Genomic DNA, 26,481 nt, shown 5'->3' on the forward strand with positions numbered 1-26,481 from the left:
AGAACAAATCACAGCACAGAAACTGCACTCGTTAAAGTAGTAAATGACTTGCGGGTAAATGCAGACAGAGGCCATTTATCTGTTCTCATCCTCTTAGATCTGAGTGCTGCATTTGACACCATTGATCACAACATTCTTAGAAATCGCCTTAGTCAATGGGTGGGCCTCTCTGGCAGTGTCTTAAATTGGTTTGAATCCTACCTGACAGGGAGAAAATATTTTGTTAGTTGTGGGAATTACAACTCGAAGACACATGATATCCAATATGGTGTTCCACAAGGCTCTATCCTGGGTCCACTGTTATTCTCAATCTATATGCTTCCGTTAGGTCAGATTATCTCAGGGCACAACGTGAGCTACCACAGCTATGCTGATGACACACAGCTGTACTTATCAATAGCACCTGATGACCCTGATTCTATTGATTCACTAACACAATGTCTGACTAGTATCTCAGAATGGATGAATAGTAATTTTCTCAATTTAAATAAAGAGAAAACTGAAATTTTAGTGATCAGCAATAATGGATACAATGAGGCTATTAGAAATAAACTGGATACATTAGGATTAAAAGTCAAGACGGAGGTAAAAAGCTTAGGGGTGATTGTTGACTGTAATCTGAATTTTAAATCACATATTAATCAGATCATTAGGACAGCATTTTTCACTTAAGAAACATAAGTAAAGTTAGACCTCTTATATCACTGAAAGATGCTGAGAAATTAGTTCACGCGTTTGTTTTCAGTCGACTAGATTACTGTAATGCACTCCTCTCTGGACTACCCAAAAAAGATATAAATCGTTTGCAACTAGTGCAGAATGCAGCTGCTAGAATCCTAACTAGGAAAAGAAAATCAGAACACATCACACCAGTCTTAGCGTCACTACACTGGTTACCTGTGTCATTCAGAATTGACTTTAAAATTCTGCTTATGGTTTATAAAGCCTTAAATAATCTCGCCCCATCTTATATATCGGAATGTCTGACACCTTATATTCCAAATCGTAACCTCAGATCCTCAAATGAGTGTCTCCTTAGAATTCCAAGAACAAAACTTAAAAGAAGTGGTGAGGCGGCCTTCTGCTGTTATGCACCTAAAATCTGGAATAGCCTGCCAATAGGAATTCGCCAGGCTGATACAGTAGAGCACTTTAAAACACTGCTGAAAACACATTACTTTAACATGGCCTTTTTATAACTTCACTTTAACTTAATACTGATACTCTGTATGTTCAATTCATCATAATAACTATTCATGGTGGCTCTAAAATCGTACTGACCCCTACTCTCTTTTCTGTTTCTTTTTCCGTTCTTTGGTGGTGGCCTGCCCACCTCCACCTACTCAAAGCTTCATGATGCTCCAACAATGATGGACGGATTAAAAGGAAGAAGTCTACGTGACCATCATCATCATCAAGCCCTTCCGTGAGAATCCTAAATCCAAAGAGGACTGTTTCATGTATGTTAGGTAGAATGCCCAGAGGGGACTGGGCGGTCTCATGGTCTGGAATCCCTACAGATTTTATTTTTTCTCCAGCCGTCTGGAGTTTTTTTGGTTTTTTCTGTCCCCCCTGGCCATTGAACCTTACTCTTATTCAATGTTAATGTTGATTTATTTTGTTTTATAATTATGTCTTTCATTTTTCTATTCTTTAATATGTAAAGCACTTTGAGCTACTGTTTGTATGAAAATGTGCTATATAAATAAATGTTGTTGTTGTTGTTGTTGTAAACTTGTTAAGGTTCAATTTCACACAAACATTAGGATGTTTTTCTTTACACAGAGAACGATGAATACTTGGAATAAGCTACCAAGTAGTGTGGTAGACAGTAAGACTTTAGGGACTTTCAAAACTTGACTTGATGTTTTTTTTTTTAAAAAATAAGTGGATAGGTGTGGCGAGCTTTGTTGGTCTGAATGGCCTGTTCTCGACTAGAGTGTTTTAATGTTTTAACATGAGGGCAGGGATGGAAATTGAACTCACCATATCTGTAAAGCCTTTCCACCACACCAGAATTGTTAGGCAGCATATTATTGGCTGTCAGAAAAAGGGGCAAGCTAGCGATACTTTAATAAATGTGAATGTGTGGCAGCAAATGTCATCACAGTGTCATGTAGTTTGTCATCCCCTGCAATTCCTAGTCATGTAAATTGACACTGGATCAATTGTAGTCACCAAGTCCGACATCCACTCCAGCTAGAAGTCATGAACTGTGCCACCGGCTTTGGCTGTGAGGTTGACATTTTTGCAGAAGTGTCTTATTTTCAAATAACTGAATATGCTGTGGCTTTTATCATTAGGTAAAATTTAAAAACATGGTAAAGCATAAAATAGCCAATACCTTCATAACCCCATAAAGTTAATACAAACCATGCCTAGTGAGTTTCAAATAGCCATATTTAATAAAACCACACTGCATGAAGACATCCATATTTTTATATTAAAATCAAAAGCATGAATCATCATTTTAGAGTTGTACTCTTAGAAATTCATTTCTTAAAGTAAAAGCGTCTTCTAAAGCAATTTCTGCCATCTTTTCACTATTGTGAGAGACTATTGGTTTCTACTCTTCTCAGTCACACCTCTTTCAGACAGAAGCTTATTATAACTGACGCTTATTGGATTTGCCCATATTTCTGAACACTGTGCATACCTTGCTGAAATAATGACAGTGAGGTGAGCTTAGTGCCTGAGAGAGACTGTTGAAATGATTTGGACCTTAAGGCAGGTTAAATTGGCTGCAGTGAGTTAATTAAACTCTGAATTTTGCCAAAGAGCTTGTAAAACTGCAAAGCCTCAGCAGATATTTGTTGCAAGGTCAAATAAACATGTCACAATAGCTGCATCATGGTCTCATAAGCTAAACAATTATCGGTAATGGGAAAGCGTCTGCCATAACAAAGATATAATTACTTATAAAATGTAAACTAAACATAAACTGACTTATATTAAGGCACTGGACTCTCCAGTTCAGTCACAAACAATGACTCACTACAGGCCTCCAAGCTGGTCACTGAACTTACCAGTACTACAGTTGTATCAAAATTTATAAACAGTCCCAACATTATACCTTGTAAGGCACCAGGGATGAAAGTGTTAACTATGCAAGATATTCTTTGCCCCTGAAACTAAAATAAAAATCGTACAAAGGCCAAAGAAGTTAAAGATAAGCTTGGTTTTCCATTTTGACTTCCCCGCAATACCTTCCAAGCCTTAGTCTCACTGTCTAAAACAATTTGTTTTGTAAGACTTCAGGGGCTTGTATTTTGGATTTTCTTAATTATGAAGTACAACTATCGATCTTATGCATATAACAGGAAACTTTATTGTAAGCATGGTTTCTTTATGTATAAAAAAGAAAAAAAACTGACTGGTGCTGGGTTAACAAGATACTAGCAGCTGTACTGGCCACCAAGATTTTTAAATTGGCTACCCTGCCAAACAGCAAATACAAACAAATCAGGCAAGGCACCAATTACCTGAGCAACAGACGTGAACATTTTCATTTCTACTGCCAAATATGTAGAAGAGTCCCAGACCTCCTATTATATCTCAGGCTGACTTAATGAATACACAATAAAAAAGTTTTATCATTGTAAGGCTGCTTAAATAGATTTACTCTCTCTGCCCATATCCTTTTTCTTTTACTTATTCATTTTTTTAAATTTCTAAGATACTGATTGAGCATATTTACAGTTTTTCACATAGCATCACAAACAACATGCACCATCACAAGGTATTTACACAGCTATCAATATAACAGTGTCAAAATATAAACTATAAAGTGCAGGTATGTGTATGTGTGTATAAATATATTATTCATCTCCTTGGAAGTTTTTACATTTTATTGTTATACAACACTGAATCTCAGTGACTGATGAATACAAAAATACTATTTAATGTGAAAGTGAAAACAGATCTCTGCAAAATGGTGTAAATTAATTATAAATAGAAAAATAGAAAATAATTGACCGAAAGATAGATAGATAGATAGATAGATAGATAGATAGATAGATAGATAGATAGATAGTGTCACACACGTGAGAATTGGAGGCAGTCAAAGAGCCCAAAGGTGAGTGAAATATTGCGAGACAAGGGACTATCACGTGGTACTTACCTGAATCTCTTTTTACCTACAAAAAACTGGAAGAAAAATAAACCTCTCCATTTCCAGGTTCAAAATGGCCACGATGACGTCACTTCCGGTTCCACTCAAATGATGTCACTTCCGGCTCCAAGATCCATTACTTCTGTCTACTCCTGATGACATTGGTTCCGGGTTCCCGCCTCCAATCGTCATTTCCGGCCAACCATTTCCTCTCCCATCATACATTCGGTTATATAAATGCCATCTTGTCTACAGTAAATTGTTCATTTTGTACTGCAAAGTCTTTCTGAATCAATCTCTTTATTTTAATTGTCTGGACGACAATATATGGGGATGATCCCCAAACCTTTTTCAATTTTGTGGAGAATCTTCTTTATCACAATAGATAGATAGATAGATAGATAGATAGATAGATAGATAGATAGATAGATAGATAATATGGCACACCCAAAATTCTTGCTGGTGAAGCGAATTGATTTTAAAGGTCACATAATAGCAATACCACTCCAGGCCAAGAGGGGGCGCTGTCACTAACAGTATAATGTCCTTTTTCCACAGCACAGAGATAATGTCTAGTGAGGGCACACTTGCCTGGCCCCTTTCGGCTGGTCTGCCATATAAAGTGATTGCACAGAAAGGTTTTGTCTTTATGCTGACCAGGACCCGAGACTGCTAAGAGCCAGAGATGTAAAAGAGAATAGAACACAAGAAATGCAAAAGTGACTGACCTTACGTCATTGTCTTTTAAGTTGTGCGTTTCTTTTCTCTTTTTGTTTTTTGGTCGATTCAATGAGATTACCACGGTAGTAACCCAACACTACTCCCTGTTTTCGACTGCTTCTTCATCGCCAGCCACACAGGTTTTAATTGATTGTAGTATAGATGCCCCTAAATGTGGAAGGGCCAACTTGTGGAGAGACAGATTACCTGTTTGCAATCTACTGTATCTGCTTGTTTGATCTCATTTCACAAATCTCTCTTTGCAGGTTATTTGGGGTTTTCTCTGCTTATTAACACTAGAATAGCTCAGAGGCAAAAACTGTGCTTCGTACTATTTGTAGAAATATTCAAATTGTCTTTAACATAATTTGAATAGGAAAATTAGTAGTCCAATATTTTTCAAATTGAAGTTATTTCATCCCAAACATAATTTATATGGATTTTCTATGTGAAAATGTACTCTAAAGTTGAGTGTTTTCAATATATTTGTAAATATATCTTGCCCACCCTGGTGTTTTATGATGTAAGCTAAGGGATATGGAGCACTCTATAAAAATAAAAGCTTAAAAACTAACCAGATACCTCCACTCTGAAGCAGCAAGTGTTTTCGATATAAGAAAAGATGCCTTCTGTGTTTCTGAGGCATGCTTGGGACAACAAAAGGGATCTGCAAATAATAATTTTATTGAATATTCCTGGTACTGCTTGTCTTGTGGTAAGGATGGGTTTTCTATGTGCTTTTAGTTCTCACATAAATAAGGAAGTAATTCAACATGATGCCAAGTACAGGGTAGGAAAAATTTGCTGTTATTTGGTCTTTTGTAGGAAACTATGCCCCTAGCGGGGTCAAAGGTTATGACATGTATAAGCTATTTTATCATTTTTGTGTAGAGTAAAGATAATGGATAATGTTGAATAAATTTCATTCATCATTGAAAATTAAGGGGAACTGCATATAGGAATGAAGCCATGAAATACTACTTTACGTAAAAATTTGCGACAATCTGGAACAAACTACTGAGACATGGAGTTGAAGCAGAAACCTTGACAATTTTATCTGAATGAGATATTGGGACAGCTATTAGTTAAACAAACAGGCTTGACAGACTGAATGGTATCCTCTCGTTCGTCAAATTTCTTATGTATTTTCTTATTTTGTCATGGCCAGTCGGTGCTTCTGCCATGTCACAGAGGTCTTCAGCAGCGTCACGTGGTCCCGGCTGCTCCTTCCCTTTGTCCTCTCACACACACAGTGTCCAGCCCCGCATCCCTCAGAGTTAACCTATATGTCACGCTATCCCATGAGCCAACCCAAGGACAGGGTCCACATCCTTTTTAGCTTGAAAAATAGACATATCTGGTACATATTTAAAACTTTTATTTTCTAGTAGTGCTCTGTGCCCCATAAATTCCTTTATAAAACACCAGGGCAGGCAAGATATTTTTTAAGTTTTACATAAATCACTTAACTTTATAACACAATTGCACATGGCAAATGCACATATACCATCCTTGTGAAGAAATTACTTTGACTTAAAAAATATCAAACTCATGCTTTAACGAATGTGGGTTAGAAAATGTTCTTACCTCAAAAACTATCCATGAATCCATTTCCAAATCCCACTTAACCAGTTCTGGGTCATTCAAAGTCATATGCTGGCAGTATCAGGCACATGGTGTAAGACCACAATGAGAAAATGATCTATTCAACAAATTTATTTGAAATCATTTAGCTTAATTAGTTGTTATAGTTTTCCGATTGAGAATAATTTATATAGTATTTGAATGTAAGTATTTATTTTATAGAGCAGGCCTAGAAATTGTTAAATGAAAGACCATATGGAAACTGTTAGAGTCTTGTATATATTTTAAATTGTTCTGAGGAGATGAAATATGCTGTCATTGCTGTCAGTAGCAACTTGGGTATACTAAGAAATCTTTTGAAAAGCTATGAATATTAAACAGCCAACATCAAAATGTTTCTAGGTAATGAGGTCATCTACTGACCATTACCAATGTAATGGAATCAAGTAATACGCATGTAAAATAGGAAATATTATATGTATAATAAGCTTAGCTAATCTTAGAAAACTGTTTTATTTTAGAAAACTGATTTATTAGCATGAAAAGACCAGATTTAGTTATCCTGCTTCAGAAGGTGACTAAACATCTTTGTCAGTAAAGGATTTTTAAAGCCTGAATATAAAGCATAATGTTCTAAATCTTTATAGCCTAATATAGAATTTTATTGTTTTATTATGTCATCAGGTCACATGTGATGTGTGCCTAACACAAAGGGTAACAATATAACCTATTCTTTTCTTAACAAAGGGCTAAGAAAAAAATGTGAAAAACTACTTCTGACTGTTACCTGTCACCTCTTACCTGTCTTACTGTCCTCATTGTACCTTGTGTAGTTGACCCTTAGGACTTCTAATGACAGGCTGCTCGATTCTTTTTACTTTCACTCTATAACTTCAACAGAATTTACTATTAATAGACAACTTCACAAAATGTCCATCATATCCTTAAGTTACCACATCTAGACAAGGAATGAACAAGCAGCACTTGGAAATGCTAGTAGTTAATAATCAGACAGACACACTGAGTTGAAGTTTTTGCTTAAAAATTATATTTATTTGCGCAATAATCAATATCAGAAAATATAAGACATACAAAAAATTATACAACCTATGTGAGTCTTCATTCGCTCCTTGATGACATTCTCTAGATGGCAGTTCTTTAGCTATTGATTATATAACCTTAATTGAAAAATTAAATGAAAGGGTTTTTTTTGGAGACAGAGCTCCTTGGAAAGTGCCCAGCAGCTAAGCTGATAGCAAACTCAATTTAAATGTCCGTGGCTTGTCTCAATGTGTCAGAAAGAGAACAAAACGGCAACTGAACTAAAACTAAACTAATAACTGAACGGAGACTCTGTTTGAAAAAAGCAAATAAAAGTCAGCCACCATCTCACCATTTCTCGCCCAAGATGCGCACCTGGTTGTCTTCCCCGACAATAGCAAGTAAAATCTCAAAACATAGGAAAGACAATGCAGAAGCTCAAGGTCAACTCTCATGGATATCACAACCTGCTCCACACACTGGCTATAAGAAATATTCTAAAGCCCTACTGAGCTTTCAGCTTTCCCAGAATACACTTCACTCTTGTTCAGTCTGATTCTTTCTTTATGAGCATTCTTTCAGGTCTCAGTTGTTTAACTGAAATATGTCAGTAGCAAAGGTTAAACCACCTCTCATACACTCACGATACCATAAACGTTTGCTGCCGAGGTTTCAGTTTGTTTAAATTAGTTTACTTTCTCTGAAAACTGTTTAACTGAAGTGTCCAATCCAGCCTGACTGGTCAATTAATATACCCTTGTTAATTTGAAATCTAGAATCGGCTCTGAGTTGTGTCATAATTTTGTCATTTTTTTGTCTCGGCTTATCAAGCAGGGTGTTTGTGTGTTATGAGATTTTAACACGTTGGCATCTTTAAGTGAGTATCATATTAGCAACTTGTCTTTTGGACTTTATCCTTCCTAATGTTCAGAAAGATATTATTTGGAATATCTGCCTTGCTTTCTCTGTGATTAAAATCATTTTAGAAACAGATGTAGGTCCTTAAACATAACCAAAACTCAAATGATTGAAACCTAGTAAATGTATTTTAACAACTTCTAACACCACAGTAGGTTTATGTCAACAGTCTTAGACATCTAGGAAGCACAGGACACTGACCTTTGTACTGTAGTGACAGTGCCCATCACACTCCATGACCCCCGGGTGTCCTGTTAGCAAGCCTGTAGGTAACTGTAAACAAAATAAAATTCAAAACTGAAGCGCCTGTGAGAAAATAACACATCTTTAGGTTCTTGTAAAAAGCCTTTTAATTAAAAACTATTTAAAGAAATGAATTCCACATATTCAGAAACATCAAACAGAAAAAACAGCACAAAGAACACCTCAAGAAAAAAAGTAAATACATTGAAGTGAAAATTTTGACAGCATGTGGTGGAAAAATGTACTCCTGAAAATCTGAGAGCATTTATTTAACTAGGAAATTATTGGTGTTAAAGGAATCTGGTGAAAAAATGGTCAGGAAAATGAACAATCTTTAAGGCCTAATATTCAAAAAAATAAGGGGCAAAGATGTCACCAAAAATAACAAAACTGAAATGTAAAGTCCTTAATCTTTCACAGAGTCAAAAAACAAATAATAGATTAATCGGCTCCAAAAATCTTGGATAAAAATAATAGCATGCCACTATCTTTTATAATATGGTGTCACTAATGACATGTGTTGTGGCAGCATTGCTCATGTGACACAGCAACAAACATCATTGCTTAATATATGACAGCCTCCATAAAATATAACACAAAAAATGGTGTCACCCATATTCCAAGATAGTTTAAACAAAATATTGCATAAGTAAAGTCATAAACATAATGTTATTTGAAATACACAGCAATAAACATTGTATTAATGTAAGAAAAAATAACTACACACATCCCATTTGGTGGAGAATCTGTGGCCAACCAAGAGCATGCTGGAAGAGATGGAAAATTGAACTGGGGACTAGGAAGTTTGAAGTTACCTTGGTCTGCTCCCAATCGAACCCTCACTGAGAAAAGCATTTTTAGAAAAGATGATTAGATTTAAAAATATATATATAGAAAATTAAAAAGTTTAAATTAAAAATTATAACAAGCAGCAGCAGCAGCACAGAGATAAAAATAAAAATACAGTAATCTCTCCTCGATCGTGGGAGTTGCGTTCCAGACCCCCCCGCGATAGGTGAAAATCCGCGAAGTAGAGACCATATGTTTGTATGGTTATTTTTATATATTTTAAGCTCTTAGAAACTCTCCCACACAGTTTATAAATATTCTCCGCACAGTTATACAGTAAACCCTCGTTTATCGTGGTTAATCCGCTCCAGACAGATAAATGAATTTCCAAGAAGTAGGATTCTTTATTTATAAATCTAATATTTTCGCAGTTAGAGCATTGAAAACCTGTTTACAACCTTCTAAATATGCTTTTTAACATTATTAGAGCCCTCTAGACAGGAAATAACTCCCTTTAGTCAAAAGTTTAAATTGTTCTCCATGACAAGACAGAGATGACAGTTCTTTCTCACAGTTAAAAGAATGCAAACATATCTTCCTCTTCAAGGTGCGCCGTCAGGAGCAGAGAATGTCAGAGAGAGAGAGCAAAGTACACAATCAAAAATCAATAGGGCTGTTGGGCTTTTAAGTATGCAAGCACCGCAATAAAGCAACGCAATGAAGGGATCAATGTGAAGGTAGCCTTTCAGCATTTTTTTACAGGCACGTCCGTATCTTCTAAGCAAACAGCCCCTCTGCTCACACCCCCTCCGTCAGGAGCAGATAATGGGGCCAATCAAACGCCTCCCTGATGGTATTGCATGATGGATAAGTATCTGCCTGTATTTCTCAGAGAGAGTGAGAGAGTCAGAGAAAAGCAAACAATGAAAAATCAATACGGGCTGTTAGAGCTTTTTAAGCAGCGTGCAGGAAGCATATCGTATATCATTGAGGAGTTTTATTTAATATGTAATATGTGCCCTGATTGGGTAGGTTCTCAGCCATCCGCCAATAGCGTCCCTTGTATGAAATCAACTGGGCAAAAAAACTGAGGAAGCATGTAACATAAATTGAAAGACCCATTGTCCGCAGAAATCTGCGAACCAGGGAAAAATCTGTGATATATATTTAGACATGCTTACACTTAAAATCCGCGATGGAGTGAAGCCGCAAAAGTCGAAGCGCGATATAACGAGGGATCACTGTAGTTTGTGGTACTAAAACTCCACACACACACTATCACTGCCCAAAAAAGAAGCCAATTACCAAGGTGTTACAACCAAACTGAAAGAGCTTGCTTTGTTCACCTGTCCCTCTTGAGCAGATATGAGCTCCTGCCTACATCAAAGTAGATTCTAAAGAGCAAACAGTCACACATGCAAATAACAGACAATGAGTGTCACTGACAAATAGAGAAACAAATCATTTGCAAAAACAAATATTTTAACCCTTAAACCGCTGGAACTGCCTATAGTCAGTTCCCAATGCGCCAGAGCTGATCAGTCAGTGCCATATATTCGTTGAGCAGCCAGCCTCTAGCTAATCAGCATCACTGTCCCTGGCATTCAACCGCTGCACTAGACTAGCCTACCAACATCAGCGTTGGCCTCTGTGTACTTGTGTCCAGCCAGTTCCAGTGCAGTTGGCTCGGTGATTTACTGAATTTCATCAATGGCATCAGTTGCACCTTGTACATTTAATAGATTCTTGCAGTAGTTTTTTTTAATAGTTTTTACAGTTCATTGGCAGTGTGTAAAATGATTAGTGTTGCAGTAATTGTGATGCTCTTTGCATGAAATAAATATGCGCCCTATTCAAATTTCACTTTTTCTTACTGAATTGTGACATTTACTTAAAAAGTTCAGCAAAAACTATTTGGCGTCCAGGGGTGCATTAACATGTATGTGACAGTTTAAGGGTTCAAAAGTAGACACCGGAAATTTTAAAAATGATAAGAAGTGCCATTGATGTTACCATTTCTAAGGCCTGCTTTTAGGGAATAAAGAATGACCATGGTGATGGTGCACAGTAAATAATATGGCCAGTCTCATTGCATTACTAGGCTGACTCCAGCAGTACCACAGTGGAACTTCATTAGGCAGAAAAAATTAAACAAATACACCAGACCAGTAAAATTCCTTTTCTAACAAAACATATTAGAAGAGGAACTATAACAGACAATAATCAAATCAAGTACTATATTTATGGACTTGCTTTCTACATCTTTCCCATATGAATTTCCAGAAACATTTGATGTTTTTATTAATCCTGCTTAGGAAAACTTAAAAAGGAAACAGAGAAAATAATAATAATTCCTTCTTCCATTCCACTATCAGAACAGAGAACTATTGACTGAAAGAACACTGGCATAATTTCCTCTGATGCTACAAAATTTTGGAGCCTTCCACCCATAACTGAATGTAATAATAGCCACTGTAAATCAGTGTTCAGTTAGGAGCCTGCAACATGGAGAGGAGGACTGTTACTCCAGAAGCTGTTGATTTTGAGATGAACAGAGCTATGTGGTCCATCGTTACCTCCTTTACTGTTTTCTTTTTTAATTTCATTTAATAAGTGTGCCTGTTAAAACAGGTGTTCCATGCTGGTATACAAGATGTGCCTCCACTCTCACCTAATGTACTATATATCATCTTAACTGACTACAGTATTGTGCCATAAATGAGTCACTGACGTGCTTTCATGAAAATATATTCACAAGCAGGTGCAGAAATAATGTTCGACAGAAATCAGTTACAGAAGAATGTAAATCTATCGTTAGACTCTTTTGACTCTGTTGCCTACTCCCACATTACTAAACAAGTATCAAAGATTAAAAATGCAGAAAACCACCATTCAGATACTGAGTGATGGATCTGTTAAGAGATTGTGAGGGCTCTTTAGCAGTGCATATTGGGAAATACTTGACAATCAATATGGATAATATTAAAGAATGTTTTTGGGTTAAGTTCCAAATCCTGTGAGTACTCATAATACTTTCTGTCCAGGTATTAATCTGTCTAAAGGTAATATGGTACAGTATATCCCAGCAACACATTCACAGTGTTATTAATAAACAAATTTGAGTAATTTGCTTTTAGGGATGGAGATTCGAATGGGATGCAGAGAATTTAATTTAGACTTGCTTATAAAAATGAAATCAAACATAAATCTGACATGAATAAATAGTTATGGTTAGTCAAGAGTTACCAATTAGTGGTCAAACAGGGCATAATGATTTTTATATAGTGTGTTTTCCTAGTCACAGGCTCACAGTATTGTGCACAAATGCATAAATAAAATAAAAACTTTAAAATTCTAAAGTAAATGAAAATGAATAAAAACAATATCAAAATATTAAATACATACAAATTAATAAATTATGTCTTCTGGAGCTCTCTTTCTCTCATTCTTTTACAATTATTTAAAAAAATTATTAATGTAATTTGTTAATGTTAAGATTTAATCTCTGGCTTGTTACTATACATTTTTGGATAGATTTTTAAATTAAATGTACACTGCCCTCATTGCAGACCTGAGTAAAATCCCATCTCAGGCCCTTTTCTGACAAGCATCGAACGTGAGAGATTTTACAGGGTGAGTGAAAAGAATCTGATGGCTACTTTACGTATACAACATCAGAGAATGCGGGAGAGATTGACGATCTTAAGTGGGATGTATTAAATATTCCTGTAATCAGATAGTGAGGATAACAGTAAGGAGGAAAGGTTTAAGAGCTAGCCTATCTCCATATAATGAGGACTGTTTGATCTCTTTTAAATAAGTTGTATGAAGTGAGACATCTCATGGTGAGTCGTACCAGGTTCAGGTCCGGTGTTATTTTGTGTACTGCAGAGAGCTGGCTTAAACTTAGTATTTCACATACTATTGTAATCCTGGACGGGTTTCACCTCATACAATGAAACAGAGTTGAAAAAGCAAGAGATGGACTGAACAACTATGGTGAAAAAACAAATACATTATGGTTAAAATTAAAATGTGTAATCTAGATATTGAAATACTAATGGAATGTGTCCACATTACTGTTTAGGGTGGTAAGTTATATCATCCAGTTTTAACGTGTATTAACTAAACAACAGAAATGAATCACTCTGTTACCAAAACTCTAATGAATGAATCATCTGACCCTTGAATGCTAGTGGCTTCAACCAGGGGAATACCAGAAGGAACAAACTTCTACCAGCATTTTTCATTTGTGGACACTCTACACAAATGTTAAAGTCTTTAAATGCAAACCTGTGGCACAACTGGGCAGATCTGACCACCACATCTTACTCTCACCTACAAACCTGTTACCAGACAGCAGCAGGTCTCTTATTATCCAAGCCAGAAGTTTTTGTGAGTATTTAGGGGTGTTCACATTTTTTAGAATATTTATATTTTTTTTCTTAAGCTACTATACCCAAGTTTTTAACTACAATTTTTACTGTGTATTTAATTATATATTGTATTATTTGATTTGATTAAATCCCACGCAATAAAAGATGCTCTGCCTAAGGAAAAAGGTTGGTATATGTACTACTTTATTTCTGACACTTTTAAGCTTAATCCGTCGTGGCTGGCACAACAAGCACATCGCCCACCACTGCCTAGTATCCTGCTGGCTAATGTTAAGTCACAGGAGAACAAGCTGGATGACCTGAGAGCAAGAGTTACTTTTCAACGCGACATGAAGGATTGTAACATTTTCTGCTTTATTGAGACATGGCTGACCCCTACAGTGCCGGAACAAAGCCGTAACACCGTCGGATTCATTCTCTGTGTTTCGCATGGACAGAACGGTGGAGTCTAGCAAAGCTAAAGGTGGGGTGTCTGCTTCATGACTAATAACAAATGGTGCAATGCCAGGAAGGCTTCCATTCTCTCTGGCTACTGCTCACCTCATCTGGAGTATCTAATCGTCAAATGTCATCCTCACTATCTGCCTCGTGAGTTTACCTTGGCCATTGCCATGGCGGTCTACATCCCACCCCACGCAGATTCAGGCACGGCTTTGTCTGAACTCCACAAATTTCTGTGTACGACTCAAAACAAACACCCAGACGCAGCATTCATCATGGCGGAGGACTTTAATAAGGTAAACCTCAGACAACTAATGTTTAACTTCCACCAACATGTCACGTATCCTACTAGGGGAGCCAGAATCCTGGATCACTGCTACACCCCGTACAAGCAGGGCTACAAAGCTGTTTCACATCTAGCATTTCGGAAGTCTGACCATAATGCCATTTTCCTCATGCCGGAATATAAACAAAGTTTCATTCGTGAAGCTCTGGTCACGAAGGAAGTGAAGCGCTGGTCTGCCCAATCAGAAGCCACGCTGCAGGACGCACTCGATGACGTAGACTGGAACATGTTCAGAACATGCACAGATGACATCAACAAGTTTGCGGAAGCAGTAGTTAGCTTTGTTAGTATGCTTGCTGATGAAATTGTCCCTACAGCGAGAGTTAAATCTTTTTCCCAACCAGAAACCATGGGTTGACAGATCGATCCACACGGCAGTAAATGCTCAAACTGCTGCTTATAATGCTGGACTCACTACTGGTGATTTGAGCGCCTACAAATTGGCTTTATATGGTGTTCGACGTGCAGTGAAAGTTGGCAAACACCGGTATCAGGAGCGAGTAGAGCTGCACTTTCAACAGGGTGACATACGGAACATGTGGCATGGACTAAGTACCATCATGGACTATAAAGGAAAATCTCATGCGACGGTAAGCATAGACTTTGCATTTGCTAATGAACTCAACGTGATTTACACCTGTTTTGAGGCTGATTATGCAGCTAGAGCTAACTACTGCCTGACTACGGAGGACAGTGACATCATCAGAGCACGATGTGCATGCAGCACTGAAGCAAGTAAACATCAGGAAGGCGGTAGGGCCAGACGCCATCTCTGGACGCCTGCTGTGTTGCTGCACTGACCAACTAGCTGGTGTACTCACCACCATCTTCAACGAGTCTGTAGAGCAGTCTGTGGTTCCTATGTGCTTCAAAAGATCCACAATATTTCCTGGTCAGAAGAACAATAAGCCCACATGCCTGGATGACTACCGACCTGTTACACTGACATCAGTAGTCATGAAGGTGTTCAAGAGGCTACTGAAAGACATCATCTCACCCTCCATCCCAAGCACCGTTGACCTACTCCAGTTCGCCTACCGTCCTAACAGATCGACAGAGGATGCCATTTCCCATGTACTGCACACTACCCTCAGCCATGTGGACAAGAAACAGGGGAACTATGTGACATTGTTGTTCATTGACTATAGTTCAGCATTCAATACAATAATACCCTGTAGGCTGTTTGTGAAACTGAGGGACTTAGGACTCAACAACCGCTTATGTACGTGGGTGCTGGACTTCCTCACTGGCAGAACACAGGCAGTGAGGTTTGGTAACTGTGTTTCCAACACCATCACCATCAACACAGGGTGTGTTCTTAGCCCCCTGCTGAACTCCCTCTACACCCATGACTCCACAGCGACGTATTCCTCCAACAGTATCGTGAAGTTTGCAGATGACACTGTGGTACTGGGCTTCATCGCAAACAACGATGAGATGGCCTACATGGATTAAGTTGCGAACCTGACATTGTGGTGTCAGGAAAACTGCCTTCAGGTCAACGTCAGCAAAACCAAGGAGCTGGTGGTGGACTTCAGCAGGAGACAGCAGCGGGACTATAAGCCCCTCATCATTAATGGGACTCCAGTGGAAAGGGTGAACAGTTTTAAATACCTGGGGGTTCAAATCTCTGAGGACCTGACATGGTCTGAACACATCCAAGTTCAGACCAAATGGGCAAAGCGGAGACTCTACCATCTCAGACAGCTTAGGAAGTTTGGGGTCTCTTCAGGGATTCTAAAGACTTTCTACTCTGGCGCTGTGGAAAGTATCCTGACACAGAACATTACATCCTGGTTTGGAAATTGCTGTGTTCAGGACTGTAAAGCCCTACAGAGAGTGATCTGTGCAGCAGAACGCTGCTGCAGGTCAGCTCTACCATCTATGCAGGACATTTTCATCAGAAGATGCAGGACCAGAGCTTTCAGGATTATTAAAGACTCCTCTCATCCAAGCAATAGCCTGTTTCATCTGTTAAAATCAGGCAAAAGGTTTTGTAGCATCCTGGCCAGGACAGAGAGACTCAGAAGGAGTTTCTATCCACAAGCCATAAGACTGTTAAATCAGAACATGACATCTCATCCATGACCCTCCACATATTTAGACTGGACTGTAAGTTGTACTATGCCATCTGCCCTTACCTTGTTTTGGAATTGGTCTGTCATTTAACTATGCATCTGTCTAACTTTGGGTTTGCAAAATAATCACTGCACTATTGTACATTAACAATTAATTCTACTTTATTCACATAATTTTACTTATTATGTTCTATTATACTGTTATCTTTCAATCTATGACTTTTTGTTAATCTAACTGATATTCTTCAAAAACAGTTTTTGATAAGCGGATCAGGATGCATTTCATTGCGTGTTGTCCTGTATAACTATGCATGTAACAAATAAAGAATTTATATATATTTTTGTTCTTTATTTTGCCTTGTACAAATTCTTATATTAGGAATTTGTTAGTTTTCACATACCCCTTGGGGTCAGAGCGCAGGGTCAGGCATTGTACAGCGCCCCTGGAGCAATCGCAGGTTAAGGGCAAAGCAGAGTAGGATCTCTTTTGGCAGAATTTGACCCGGCAACCTTCAGGATACCAGCGCAGATCCTTAGCCTCAGAGCCACCACTCTCTTGAATATTAAATCAAAAATATATTGTGGTTAACAAAACAAATTAAAAAAATCTTTCTAGACTACAGATATATACATAATAAATCCAGCAAATCACATTTCAATACAAAAGTGATTTTATTTTTAAATTTGGATAAGCATTGTTAATATGAGTTATTGTTATACTCAGTCACGAAATTAACAAGACTGATGGAATTTAAAGAGACTAGGTGAAAACATCCAGAAAGCCAAACCCAAAGTATGATTCACCTCACACAGGAAGATATCCCAGAAAGCTTCCAATTTTAGGAGAACAGACACATAGTCACATGTGATTATTTTTTACAATAAACATCTCTTTAATATTAGTCACTGTCTTTTTTAATCTACTCTTTATTTAGCTCATGGAAGTCATTAGATATGAAGTCTATTAGAGCTCTGTATATGGACAATCTCAATTCACACTTTGAACTCCTATGTCATAAATGTAATCTTCCAGCAACACTTTACTTTATAAAAATAATCTGCCTAATTATCTTCACCTCACACCAATTTCTCTTCTTAATGTGATGCTAGCTAGATGAAGGTATGGGAAGTATTTCTAGATTGTGTCAACAAATTTCAAGGAGTTAGATGATCTCAGAAGACAAAGGGAAAATAAATTTACAATTAGAATTTCTGAAAAGGAATTGAACTTTGCAAATCATAAAACACATTTTTCTTTAATTTGTGTAAATCATACCATAATTTGGCTATAAATCGCATATTATGTACCTGTATCTTATTTAAAACTGTCTGAAACTTGTGTGGTAGAAATGACCGTTAAGAAAAGACAGGCAGGTGGAAGTTTAAATCATACACTGCAATCTTTATTACACATCAATATAACAAAGAGACTTCATCATGGTGCAATCACTTAAACTAGGACGTGCATCGGTTTATATTACATTTCTTATTGCTCTCCTAATTCTAATTCTACTCACCATTACCTAATGTCCATCCCCTAACCAAAACTGGCAATCATTTCTTCATACCCTGTGCAGGTGTCTAAAACTTATTTACTGATCAATTCTCACCATTAGAGTCGAGAGTAGGAGGACCCACACATAAGATACCAGGCCGCTCAAATGAATAATTACTTTACTGTCTCTCATGGTTAAAGTATTGGCAGCTGCATTTCTAAAACAATAGCCTTAAGTTTTCTTATATTACATACAATCCTTGACTTGTCTTTACCTCATGCTAGTGTCCGAACAAGCAGGTAAACAAGCCTTTAATAATTAACACTTCAAGCTAGCTAATACAACACATTTTGCTTAAACATGATTTGGAATGCATTGATCCGTTAGTTTAAATTCTCTGTACAAGCAGCTTGTCCTGTACTAATAAATTCTAATCATCACTACCAAAGATTAATCAATTAGGCTAATTCCACACATGTCTATGACAAACTGTTGACTATCAACAGGTGTCTGCCTCATTAGGTCATATGTTCTGGGAGTGTTCTACCTAAGACAGTTCATTCAGAAAATGAAATTAGTCCACAAACAGGAAGCCTATTTACATTTAATTGTGCTTTTCATTGGAAGACATGACTGCTAACTAATGAATGAGGGGGATAGGCAGGTCTTCAGTTTAAAATTGAGATCCTGAGTGAACCGGCTACCAGTTTGTTGAGTAAAATATTATTCCGCCAGTGTTTCTTTAACCACATTTTTACAGATTGTGAGCATTGTAAAAGGCGCTGTATAGTGCCCGACCTGGCACAGACCACGCAGAGGCACGTGTATAAAACACACAGGCTTTATTTTTCTCTTCCCCCGTTGGCGCACGTCTTCCCCGTGACCCACAGGCAATACACAGTCCCAAGCACAAAACACAAACTATAAACAAGCCTTTCTGGCACCACCACTCCTCCCAGGCAACCTCGTCCTCTTCCTCCCGATTCTGGCCAAGAATGAAGGGAGCTTGGCCCATTTTATAGCTCACCCGGAAGTGCTCCAGGTGCCTGACCAGCTGGTCTTAATTGCATCTCCGGGTGGGGCTGGTAAGTCATCAAAAGTGGCGGCCACAGCACCCCCTAGCGGCCACCCCATCTCCCAACCGGGCTGTGGTGGACTCCATGTCCCATGGAGCCACGGGGGAGACTGAGGAAGGACCCACGGCCAGGGAGGCTGCCCACAGGTGCCCCGGGGGAGACATTGCACTGTCCATGGTGGCTCACCCGGGACGTATGCAGCAGAGGCGTCCCGGCCGGGCATGGGACCCGGCTGTCCGTCACAGCATACAACAGGATGATGTGACTCGAGTAACATGTCATTTTTCATTGACATTTGTTGTATTATTTGCTCTTGATTTGATTGAGTTATATCAGAAAAGTGGTAAATACCGTATATACTCGTGTATAAATCGAGACTTGAAACCCAAAAAATTGCTCATAAAATCAGATCCCAACTTATATGCCTGTTCAAAAATACGACACTTACATTTTTTTTTTTTACATCTTCTTGCTTCCTCCAATTCCGCACCAGTTTCTCAGACACATCGAATTTTGTTGCAGCAGCCTACTTACCAATTTTATTTGCCACTTCAATGGATTTTAAGTTAAAACCAGTTTCATATTTTCTTCGTAGATAAGGGATGCTCTTACAATGAAGGTGTATGAGGGTGTGAGATACAAAAAACACAAAACAGTGCAAACGTTGCTTCGGAATAGTTTGGTATTACCGTGTGGTCACACAGGCACAATACATAGAAAAAAAAGGCAGTGTGCTCTGTGGTTACTCTCTCTGGTGGGCGTTAGCATATCATAATCTCTTGGACCAATAGCGTGAGTTTTCCACTTATGACTTATACGACCGACATTATAAAATACCAAAAATTATATGGTAAAATCAAACCTCGACTAATCCATGGGAGAACTTAAATACGAGTATATACGGTAATTTATAAAAAAAAAAAATACATATATATAAATCATTTTGGATGGATTATCTTGACCAATTAATAAAGTGGATGATCTTCAATTCATTAAAGTAATCCTATGTGACTTGCGTTTTCTGTTTATGGTGTTCAATGATTTCGGGAATTGTTTATTTCACAATATTTTAGGAAATAATGCATGTGTTTTTCATGTTTTGAGCACACAAGTTGATAATGGAAATGTTGATTATGCAACATAAGTAATGTCAAATTTTTTTAAACATCTTTCACGTCATTTAAGATTAAAGATTAAAAGAGCTGAGTCTTGTCAGTTTAAACAAAGGAAGATTGAGAGGGGACATGATTGAAGTGTTTAAAATTATGAAGGGAATTAGTCCAGAGGATTGAGACTGTGACTTTAAAAATGAGTTCATCAAAAACACGGGGGCACAATTGGAAACTTGTTAAGGGTAAATTTCACACAAATTATAGGAAGGAAACATTAGGAAGTTTTCCTTCACCTATAGGACTACAGGCACATGGAATAAGCTACCAAGTGGTGTAGTAGACAGTAGGACTTTATGGACTTTCAAAACTCAACCTGATGTTATTTTAGAAGTATTAAGTGGATAGGACTGGGTGAACTTTGTTGGGCTGAATAGCCTGTCCTCTTTTAGATTGTTCTAATGTTCTAATTTTACATTGTACAGCATTTGTTACCATTTAATATATTACCATTATAATATAGCAAAATATTGGTGAAACAGTAAAAGCAAGAGGCAGGTCTACTTCACTAAGATGGCACCTGTGTGTGTGGCTTGCCATCTGCGTCTGCATTCATTTTGGTCTGTTTTGTTTTTGATTGCCCTGTTTATGTCTTTTTTTTTTATCAACAATGTCTTTTGTTTTCTGGTCTCTGATCGACAGTCTCTTTTAAACATAAGATCAACATTTGAAGAACCTTTTAGTTACAATCGTACAGACCAGAGTACCTGCCCTTCACCTTTTCTACTAGATATACTGGCATAACTGTGCCATAAGCCCTGCCTTTTGTCCTGAAGGAAGTGCTGCAGAAGATGAGGAAAGTTTGGGGGGCATGCCTGTGAGGCTTTAAACTTAATTGGCGTCTTCTCTGCTGTCTGTTCCTTGCTATTGTTTGGCTTATGATCATTTCTTCTCTTGGCACTCTCTGGAACCTGTGCATAAATGGATCTGGCCTGTTGTTTCAAACCACCATGATCAGCTCCTCTACTGGTAATTGCTGCACATCCACAGGGGTGGAGAGGATTTTAGGAACCTTTGTCTGCTGGGTCATGTGCCCCAACAGTCCGGTGAATTGACTCAGTTGAAGATGGGTGTGGTAAATGCTAGATCCCTATCTAACAAAATGTTTATTTTAAACAATTTCTTCACCTCACGAGGACTGGATTTTTTATTTGTGACTGAAATACGGCTGTCAATGTGTTAATCCCTTTCACTAAATTTGTATCCCCTTGACTGTAAGTTTTTTACTTCCCCAAGGTCTGCTGGTGTGGAGAGATGGAAGCAGCGACAATATTTTAAAGCCAATATTACTGTCACCAATTGAAAACTGACAGTTCCTCGAGCTTTGAATTACAGCTGTTTGAAATGTACTGTTCTTGTCTTGTGTTGTGTGCAATGGGGTATCAGCCTCCAAAATTTAACAAGGATTTTATACATGAGTTCTCTGAATTTCTGGCAGGAATTGCACTGAATTATGACAGACTCATAATTCTTAGGAATTTTAATATCCATGTGTGCTGCCTGAGTAAACCTCTGGTTTAAGGCTTTTTAAGCCTCATTGATTCTTTCAATCTTGTTCAGTCTGTGAGAGGCCCGACACATGAGCAGAAACATACATTGGACCTTGTCTTATCATAAGGTTTATTTGTCTGTAGCAGTGAAATTGGTAATGCTTGCTTTTCTGATCACTTGCCTATTGTAACTGAAGCTTCCTCACCTTGCCAAACAGTCAACATTGGTAGAGAGATTTGCTGATGTGATGACTCACATAATGAACTCCACCACTACTAGCAAAGTCTCTGTGGTTTTTATGGATGCTGTGCATTTCCTGCCAACTCACTTGACCACTGATGGTCTGGTCACCTCTTTAATGATACCTGTCCTAACATTTTGGACTCTTTTGCCCCATTTAAAGTCAAGCGCTCAAAACCTAAACTTGAGTCATTGTTAAATGATGTCACTCGTAGGAGAGCCGAGCACAAGTGAAAATAGACCAGCTTCAGATGTCCTTTGATATTTTAAAGGACAGTTTGTCTAATTATCAGAAAGCTGTAAAATCTGCTAGAATAAAGTATATTTTCAGATATCATTTCAGATACTTGTCATAGACCTAGAGTGCTGTTTAGTAGTATTAGCTAAAATTATTCTTCATCCATATGTTCCTACATGGCCTGACATTACACCAATGGTCTGTGAGGATGTTCTCCAATTTTTTGTTAAAAAAACTGCTAACATTACACCCTCTGTTGATGACCCGTCTGTCTCTCCTGCATGTACAGATGTTTTTCATCAGTTTGAGCCTTTATCTCTCCCTTTTTATGGCAGAAGTAGTTAGTCGCCTTAAACCCACAACTTGCAGCTAGGTAGTGTTCCCACTTGTCTAATTAAAGATGGTTTTCACTGCAAAACATTTTTACTTAACAAGTAAAAATTTCATATTTTAAGGTAATATATCTAATATTTTGCCCCCAAGAAATTAAATATCTCATGTTGCAATGTACTTGCTAGATTATTTTGCTCAATTCAAGATAACTGGTCTTAAACTATCTAACTTAGATATAAAGTGTAATTCCAAGAAAATTTGGACTTAAAAAAAGCACAACTATGAGAGAAAAACCTGTTACAGTGGAACCTCGGGTCACGAACTTCTCGGACCACGTACAAATCGGGTTACGACCAAAATCTTCGCCAAACTTTTGCATCTGTTCATGACCACACACTCGGGTGACGAACAAGCCAGTTTCCCTTCCGGTTCATACGTGTCAATGATTTCCGCACATGTTCAGTCTCTCCCTGTACATTGTTCTCGGTCAGACGTGCGCACATTCACTGTGAACTCTTTGTGCTCTATTAAATGTGCTTTTGCATTAATTTTGCAATTAACCATGTCCTCTATGCAAGTGAAGAGTGGTAGTGTTGGTGAGAAGAAAGGTTCAAAGGAAATTGAAATCGAATTAAAGAAAGAAATTATTGAAAAGTATGAGCGTGGCGTTTGTGTTACTGATCTTGCCGCCGAGTACAAGAAGTCAAAATCTACAATTTCGACTATTTTAAAGCAGAAAGAGGACATTAAAGCAGCTGATGTTGCAAAAGGAGTTACAGTGTTAACCAAGAAGAGGCCTCAAGTGCTGTAAGAGCTGGAAAAACTGTTGCTAGTGTGGTTGAACGAGAAGCAACTTGCAGGGGATAGCATAAGCGAGGCAATATTATGTGAGAAAGCCAGGAAGATTCATGGCGATTTGCTGCAAGGTTAGTTTGCTTGGTTGTTTATAGTTAGTTTTTTTTTTAAAAAATTAAGGATTTTTCAAATTTTCCTGGGGTTTGTGTCCTGACTTGCGCCCTGTGTTGGCTGCGACCCCCGTGACCCTGTAGTTCGGATATAGAGTGTTGGATAATGGATGGATGAATGTTGTGAGAATGCAGATGGCATTCTTTACATGTGGATTATCCGATATGAGTATTGTGATATTTTTACAGACATTTTTGATAGTTTTTGCTGTTGTCCTGTTATATCGAACACTTTGTTATCTCCATTTCGCAAGAAAACATGGGATTTAAATATTTTCCTCTGCCATCACTACAAACTGCATGGGATGAGTAATATCAAAATAAGTCATTATTGGGTGGAGCATTCCTCATGAAGGAAGCTTGTATATTTTCCACATAATTGTTGTGTTATTTCACTAAAGTAATTGGCCCAGATGTGTCAAGGTGAGGGGCTGGGTGGTCTCATGGCCTCAGAACCCCTGCAGATTTTGTTTTATTTTTCTCCTGGAGTTTTTTTTTTTGTGTGTGTTTTCTGTCCTCCTTGCCATCGGACCTTACTTTATTCTTTGTTACTTGCCTAATCATATTTTTATATTTTTTCTTTTTTCTTTCTTCATTTTGTAAAGCACTTTGAGCTACATCATTTGTATGAAAACTTGCTACAGCAATAAATGTTGTTGGTGTTGGTTAAGGATATCCACGCCCACCATCCAGTAGCTTCATATCCATAGTGTAGTGAATGACCATTCCGGCATTGAGGAGGACTTTGAGTTCAAATAAACTTCAGAGAAAGTGAGAAGAGCAGAACAAGTGGGAGTACTTACAGAATGGTAAAGCATGTTGAGAAAATTAAAGTGGTGACATGGAGGGAAGTGTGTTAGCTGTGTCTACTCAGCCTACACTAGAAGTTGTGATACAGCTCTCCAAAGACTGCTGCCTGCAGCGAGCACTGAGTTAAAGAGTCTGCTCTGTGTTACACACATTGTCGGCTACTGCTGAAATCACAAGGTGTGTGCATTAACACAGTCGCCCAGTGTGTTACATTCAAGGTAAGGCTTCTTCCAGTTTCAAGCAAGTATTAATGAAACATACATTTTGTAAACAGTACACCGTTAGCCTTCTCTCTGTTACTGAATATGCGCATCACGACACATGAGCTGCATTCACAAAAAAAGTATCAGAAAAATGTTAGTGCAAAGCCAGTGGAGGCAGCGTGCCAGCACACATTCAGATCTAAGGCTGTATTGTGCTCATTCCTAATAAGTAAAAACCTTTATAGATATGCACAGCACAAACTGGCCCATCTGCTCTGTGTATTTTGGGAATAATATGAATTCAGCAACATATGGCTCTAGGTCATCTAAAAGCTGGCCAGGGTTGCACATGGTAACAGGCGGCAACATGTTGATGGCATCTTGTGGCACTGAAAAAGCTTGGGGTAATTTGCAGCTGTCTCCTTTCCTACTGCTGTCACAGTAATGGTACAAAATGGGATGTCCCCTCAGTTGTGCACACAGAACCCAGAACAGATGCCGCATATTGGAGTAGTGGATGGAGAAAGGCCCTGCCATGCCTTCACCATTTTTGTTCTGGCAGTCAAATCATTCTACCACTGAACTGAAAACTGTGATGTTTTCTTTAGTTTTTAGTTTAGATTTGACTAAAACAGCCAAGTCAGAACTTTTTCATTCATTTGAATTTTTCTTGCTTTATATTAATTCTAATGGGTCTTCAGACCACAGTGAGTGTGTATATTTATTTATTTATTTACTTATCTCCCTGTTTATGTATTTATTAATTTAAAGAGCGTCTGTAAAAAAGCCAAATTTCCCCTTGGGGATTAATAAAGTATCTATCTATCTATCTATCTATCTATCTATCTATCTATCTATCTATCTATCTATCTATCTATCTATCTATCTATCTGTCTGTCTGTCTGTCTGTCTGTCTGTCTGTCTGTCTGTCTGTCTGTCTGTCTGTCACAATTTTAGTTTTATGGCATTGATTATTAACAAAGACTTGCAATTAACATTTATTTATGTCCCACATTTTTGTATAAATAACGTAGCTCAAAGTGCATAAGATTAAATAAGTAAATAAATACACACTTTGGTCTAAAAAGAGAAAAAAAATTAAAAAGAAAAAAAAACTCATGACTTGACTGTCACAGTCCAGTGAGGCATTATGTAGATGTATTGCTGTTGGTATAAAGGACCCCCTGTCATGTTTTTGATACACTTCTGCTAAATAATTCTTTGGCTGAAAGTCTTCATCTTAGTTTGTGAGAGGATGTGTAGCATTGTTCATAATGGCACTCAGTTTTGTTTTAATTCTCTCCTTTGCTACGACCTCCATTGGTTCAGAATGTGTTCCATAACCGAGCCTACCCTTTTAATTAGCTTGTTGATTCAGTGGGCCTCTATTGAAGTGATGTTACCAGCGCAGCACAACACAGTGTAGAAAACTTCACTGGCCATCACAGAATTGTAGAAGATGTGAAGTATGTCACCTCCTACAATAAAGGAACACAGTCTCCTTAGGAAGATGAGCTGGCTCTGCCCTTTCTTATATAGTTCCCCTTTGTTCCAAGACCAGTCCAACCTGTCATTGACGTGGACCCCCAAATACATGTAGGAGTGCACCACCTTTATATCCACTTCCTGAATAGTGACCAGACTTAGAGACTCTTTGGAACGGGAAATGTCAATAAACAGTTCCTTGGTTATTCTAATGTTAGGTTGCAGACAATTCTCTCTGCACCAAGAAGTAAAGTTATCCACCTGACTCCTCTCCTCTGTTTCATCCCACCTATCAATACACCCCATA

Source organism: Polypterus senegalus, chromosome 5, assembly GCF_016835505.1.
Source record: "Polypterus senegalus isolate Bchr_013 chromosome 5, ASM1683550v1, whole genome shotgun sequence".
Classification (NCBI taxonomy): Eukaryota; Metazoa; Chordata; class Cladistia; order Polypteriformes; family Polypteridae; genus Polypterus; species Polypterus senegalus.